The sequence below is a fragment of the Hevea brasiliensis genome, chromosome 4, assembly GCF_030052815.1.
Source record: "Hevea brasiliensis isolate MT/VB/25A 57/8 chromosome 4, ASM3005281v1, whole genome shotgun sequence".
Taxonomy (NCBI): Eukaryota; Viridiplantae; Streptophyta; class Magnoliopsida; order Malpighiales; family Euphorbiaceae; genus Hevea; species Hevea brasiliensis.
In genome coordinates, this window is record NC_079496.1 from 14,481,748 (window position 1) to 14,487,747 (window position 6,000).

The following is a 6,000-nucleotide window of genomic DNA, read 5'->3' on the forward strand; positions in this document are numbered from 1 at the left end:
TGTGTAGATTCTTTCTCTTATCCATGAAGAATCTTTGAAGTGGCATCTAAGGAAGAAGAATACTCAAAGGCATCTCAAGATGAATCCATGATGAGAAAGAATAAGATTATGAAAGCTAAGACTCAAAGTAAAGGTATGAAAGTCACAGAGTTAGAAATTGAGTCTTAGGACTTGTGTAAAAAGAATAGATGATAGTATTTGTCAAATGGAGCTCAAAATTAATTTTTCTTTCAATTACTTTATAAAATTTTCTCTCATTATGACCTTGGATATTACTATTGGAATATATATATATATATATATATATATATCTTTCTTAAGGTCTAAATCAAAATTTTAAAAATTACAAGTTAAAACAGGCATCTGGTAAATTAGTTTGCTAACTTATTTGCTAAAATATTAGTTTGCTAATATGTTTGCTAAAACATTAGTTTGCTAACTAGTTTACTACTATCGCCAAAATTTCATCAGTCTGCTAAATGATCAGAGTTGCTCAACTTCGTACAAAAAGAGAAAATAACGGTTATTTTGCCTAGAATAGAGTGTATAACGTTCCAAAAAGATTTCAAACAGTTTAAAATAATTTGGGACTATAAATACACATTCTTTACTTCATTTTACACTTGATGAAAGCTTACATTTGCACTCCAAGCTTGATTTTTCGTTTATTACTTTCATTCAAGAGTTTTAAAGTCTTTGAGCTACCATTGGTAAATCAACTCATCTCTTCTTTATATTTCAATTTGTATTGAGTGAGAGTGAGTGTTAAAACATTAAATTGCATTTAAGAGAGGTTGTACAAGCACCTATTGAAGCTTGAGAGTGTGAGTGCTTTAGATAGCACTTTTCAAGGGTTCAAGCTACTTTGGTAAAAGCTTGGTGTTGAAAAGGTTGTAAAGGGCTTTCGGTCTCTTGCCTTTAAAAGAGCAAATAGTGGAGAGAAGACTCAAAGAGGATTCTTTGAGAGAGTGGATGTAGGCTAGTTAAGCCAAACCACTATAAAAATCATTGTGTTTGATTTCTCCAACTTTAATCTCTTTACTTTTATGTAATTTAAATTTCTATGCATAATATTGAATGATTGATTGAATAAATTGAGTTGATATACTTGAAGATATATTGAGTAGGTTGAGAAATTGGTTGAATATCTTATGATGCATGTTATGTCAAAAATTGCTATAAACATTGATTGAAGCTTGAACTAAAATTTAGGGACACATTATTGAAACACATATCATTTTCACAATATATAAAAGAGCACCTAGTTAAACAAAGCCATAATTTTTCATTAAGCTACAAGCAAGGGCCGAAAAATTGTAAAGTCCAATTCACACACCCCCCCCCCCCCCTCTCTCGGACTATTTTGGGATAACAAATTGGTATCAGAGCCTGTCTCTCTTGCTTAAGGTGTCACAACCTTGGAGTGATCCCCAATGGCTGGTTCATCTAGCAACACTGCCAGTATACCCGCACCACTAGCTGAAGGCTACTCAATTACTAGACCACCACTCTTCAATGGCACTAATTACTCATTTTGAAAAGTGAGAATAAGAAATTTCATACAATCTGTAGATATTGATGCATGGAGAATTATTAAAAATGGTCCAAATGTTCCTCGAAAGAATGGTCAAGGAAATACTAAAGTTCCTAAAAATGAAGATGGATTTGATGACAATGATTGGAAGAAAATTTCTATAAATATTAAAGCTATTAATATTTTGCATTGCTCACTTGACCTAAATGAATACAATTATATTTCAGGATGTCAATCTGCTAAGGAAATTTGGGATAAGCTTGAGGTTACTTATGAAGGAACTGATGTCGTCAAGGAGTCCAAAGCAAACTTCCTTATCCAAGATTATGAGCTATTCGAAATGAAGCTAGGAGAATCAATTACAGATATGAGTACAAGGTTTACCGATCTTGTAAATCTTCTCAAAGCACTTGGTAAAAGATTTGAGGAAGTTGAACTTGTGAAGAAAATTCTTAGATCACTTCCAAAATCTTAGGAAGCAAAGACTACAGTTATCCAAGATACCAATGATTTTAAAACTTTCACCTATGACGAACTCATTGGATCTCTCATTGCACATGAGATGGTATACAAGAAAGATGAAGTTGAAAATGAGCAAAAGAAGAAGAAAAGCATTGCTCTCAAGTCAATAAAGGATGAAGATAAGAAGAAAGGGGTTGTACTTAAAGTTGACTCAAGTGACAACTCAAGTGCTTCAAGTGATGATGATGATGAAATGGCTATGCTTGCAAGGAAATTCAAAAGAGCTTTCAAGAAGGGAGGAAGTAAATACAAGAAATTCCTAAAAAAGTATACTCCCAAGGATAAACATTTCAAGGATTCAAAAGAAGAAGTTGCATGTTATGAGTGTCACAAACCAGGACATATAAAGCCCAAATGTCCATTGCTCAAAAAGAAGAAAGGAAAAGAAGACAGGAGCAAGAAAGTTGTGAAAGTAGTATGGAGCAACAGTGAAGAATCTTCAAATGATGAATCAAGTGACAAGGAGACTGCTCACCTCTGTATGATGGCATTCGAAGAGAAAGTCGAAAATTCACAAAAGGAAGAAGAAAGTGATAATGAGGTAAACTCTTCTGAATCTCCTAATGTAGAGGAACTTGAACTTGCATTTGCTAAAGTATATGATGAGTATAGAAATTATAAGAGAAAGTGCACTAAAATGAATTTAGAAATTGAATCATTGAGATCACAAAATATTGCCATGTCCAATGCGTATAAAGAAAATAAATTTTACAAAGGACAAATTGCTTTGTTTAAAGAGCTAGATTTGGAGTTGAAAAATTCAAAAGAAACTTGTGAAAAGCTCATTGAGAAAAATAAAGTTCTTAAAACTAAAATAGAATCTTTGACAAATGATTTAGCAAAATTTGCAAAAGGAAAAGAAACTCTAGATGTACTTCTTGGAAACCAAAGAATTTCAAATGAAAAATATGGAATTGGTTTTGATGGTTTCATGAACTATGGTAAATACAAGAATCATTTCATTAAAGCATCTACATCCTCCTTGCCTAATGTCACATGTTATTATTGCAATAAAAGAGGTCATATGATTAGCTCTTGTGCACTTAGGAAGGGTGTTCTTAAGGTAAAGAAGGTATGGGTGCCAAAGGGAACCTTACCTAAGGTCACTAACCCCCAAGGACCCAAAATTGCTTGGGTACCTAAAGCTAAATAATTAAATTTCAGGTTTGTTTCAAAGGGATAAAGGAAAGTGAAAAATATCATATAGATAGTGGTTGTTCAAAACACATGACCGGTGAAAAGGACAAGTTTTCAAAAATCACAATGGTAGATGGAGGACATGTAAAATTTGGAGATAAAGAAAAAGAAAAAATAATTGGGAATGGCACAATTAGAACCAAACCTTGCATTGAAGATGTGTCACTTGTTGAAGGTTTGAAATACAACTTGCTAAGTGTAAGCCAACTTTGTGATAAAAGTTTTGAGGTAAAGTTCACTTCTTCTCTTTGTACAATCAACAACTTAGATAATGACATATTGTTCGTTGCAAATAGATCTAATAATGTTTGTTTGCTTGACATGAATAACTTTGAAACTAATCATGGTACATGTCTAGTATCTTTTGATAATTCTAGTTATTTATGGCATAGAAGATTAGGACATGCAAGCATGCATACACTCTCAAAATTGTCCAAGAAAGAACTTGTTAAAGGTCTTCCTAAGATTAATTATGAAAATGAATTTCAATGTAGGGCATGTGCACTAGGAAAGCATACAAGAGCATCTTTTAAATCTAAAATATTGTGTCTACCACTAGGCCATTAGAATTACTTCATCTTGATTTATTTGGACCCGTGTCTCCTGCTAGTCTTGGTGGGAAAATATATGCTTTAGTTATTGTTGATGACTATTCAAGATATACATGGACATTCTTCCTTGCTCACAAAGATGAAACTTTTGAGAAATTCATCTCTTTTAGTAAAATGGTTCAAAATGAAAAAGGTTTTTGCATCACATCTATAAGAAGTGATCATGGAACTGAATTTGAAAATCATTTATTTGAGAAATATTGTGATAAACATGGAATCAACAATAATTTTTTAGCTCCTAGAACACCACAACAAAATTGGATTGTAGAAAGGAAAAATAGGACTTTGCAAGAAATGACAAGGACCATGTTAAATAAAAATAATTTGCTAAAGTATTTTTGGGCTGAAGCTATTAATACTTCTTGCTATGTGTTGAATAGAGTTTTGATTAGATCAATTTTGAAAAAGACCCCCTATGAGCTTTAGAAAGGAAGAAAACCAAATATTTCATATTTCAAAGCATTTGGATGTAAGTGCTATATTTTAAATAATAAGAAGGATAACTTGAAGAAATTTGATGCTAAATCCGATGAAGGAATCTTTTTTGGATATTCAACAAAGAGTAAAGCATATAGGGTGTTTAATAGAAGAATGTTAGTTATTGAGGAAACTATTCATATTTTGTTTGATGAGGCTAACCCTTCTATTAGAAGGAAAAATGTTTTTGATGATAATAATGAGTAGGTGTTTGGAAAAAAAAAATGTAATATTAAGTCAAGACATGGAACAAATTGATGACAAAGATGAAGAAACTCAAGGAGATACCACAATAGACGTCCATAATGCCAACAATGATCAAATCAATGAAGAAATGCCAAATTTAGAAGAATTACAAGTGAATGAGCCCCAACATGAAGATTTACCTAAAGAATGGAGATTTCATAGAAATCATCCTCAAGAAGACATCATTGATGATCCATCTCAAAGGATGATGACTGGAGCACAATTGAGAAAATATTTTGGTAATGTTGCATTTGTTTCACAAATTGAACCTAAATGTTTTGAAGAAGCTCAAAATGATGAAAGTTGGATTCTTGTCATGCAAGAATAACTCAATCAATTTGAGAGAAACAAAGTTTGGAATTTGATGCCTAAATCGAAAAATCATTCAATTATTGGTACTAAATGGGTTTTTAGAAACAAAATGGATGAAAAAGGCAATGTTGCTAGAAACAAAGCTAGACTAGTGGCTCAAAGCTACAACTAAGAGGAAGGGATTGATTTTGATTAAACCTTTGCTCTGGTTGCTAGAATTGAAGCTATTAGAATGTTGTGTGCCTTTGCATGTTACAAGGATTTTATGCTTTATCAAATAGATGTCAAGAGTGCATTTTTAAATGGCTATATTGATGAGGAAGTGTATGTTGCACAACCTCCGAGCTTTGAAAATCATGAGCATCCAAATCATGTTTATAAACTTACTAAAGCTTTATATGGTTTAAAACAAGCTCCTAGAGCATGGTATGAAAGGCTTAGTAAATTCCTTTTACAAAATGATTTCCAAAAAGGCAAAGTGGACACAACACCTTTGGTTAAGAAGCATCATAATGATATGCTCATTGTGCAAATATATGTTGATGATATAATTTTTGGTACTACTAAAGAATCTCTTTGCAAGAAATTTTCTAAGATTATGCAGAATGAATTTGAGATGAGCATGATGGGGGAGCTCACATTATTCCTTGGACTTCAAATTAAGAAAATGAAAGATGGCATCTTTATAAATCAATCAAAGTACATCAAGGATATGTTGAAGAAATTTAAAATGGAAGATTTGAAGAGCATGGGCACTCCTATGAGTTCAACAATTAAAATGGACAATGATGAAAAAGGTAAAGAAGTAGATACAAAGCTTTATAGAGGTATGATTGGCTCTCTTTTGTATCTTAATGCATGTAGACCAGACATACATTTTAGTGTTTGCTTGTGAGCAAGATTTCAATCATGTCCAAAAGAATCCCATCAAAGTGCAGTTAAAAGAATCTTCAAATACCTCATTGGCACACACTCAATTGGTTTATGGTATTCAAAATGTGAATCATTTAATCTTGTTGGTTATAGTGATTCAGATTTTGCTGGAAATAGATTGGATAGAAAAAGTACTTCAGGTACTTGTCAATTTCTTGGTCTTGCACT